This window comes from Labrus mixtus, chromosome 6, assembly GCF_963584025.1.
Source record: "Labrus mixtus chromosome 6, fLabMix1.1, whole genome shotgun sequence".
NCBI classification, from domain to species: Eukaryota; Metazoa; Chordata; class Actinopteri; order Labriformes; family Labridae; genus Labrus; species Labrus mixtus.
The window spans coordinates 11,895,813-11,896,147 of record NC_083617.1 but is presented as its reverse complement, the minus strand read 5'-3'; positions in this window follow the sequence as shown (position 1 = coordinate 11,896,147).

The following is a 335-nucleotide window of genomic DNA, read 5'->3' as shown; positions in this document are numbered from 1 at the left end:
ACACGGCTCACACAGGGGCAAACATAATGCTGTTAAAAAAAAATGGAGGAAGGTTAGCTTTCTTGCCTCTCCGTGAAACGTTAGCTCCCCAGGAAGTTTGTTTATGTTGCTAGTCACGTGACACGCTTGTTACCATAGTGATGCGTCATAGGCGACGCAAGAAGCAGACGGGCTCGGGCGCTTCTGTGATTATTATTTTTTTTTAAATAAACTTTATTCATGATACAAACAATGTATTCAATCAGATTGTACAAAATACTGACATCAAACGACGAAAACTAAATAAAATAATAAATAATAATATAATAATAATAATATAATATAATAATAATAAT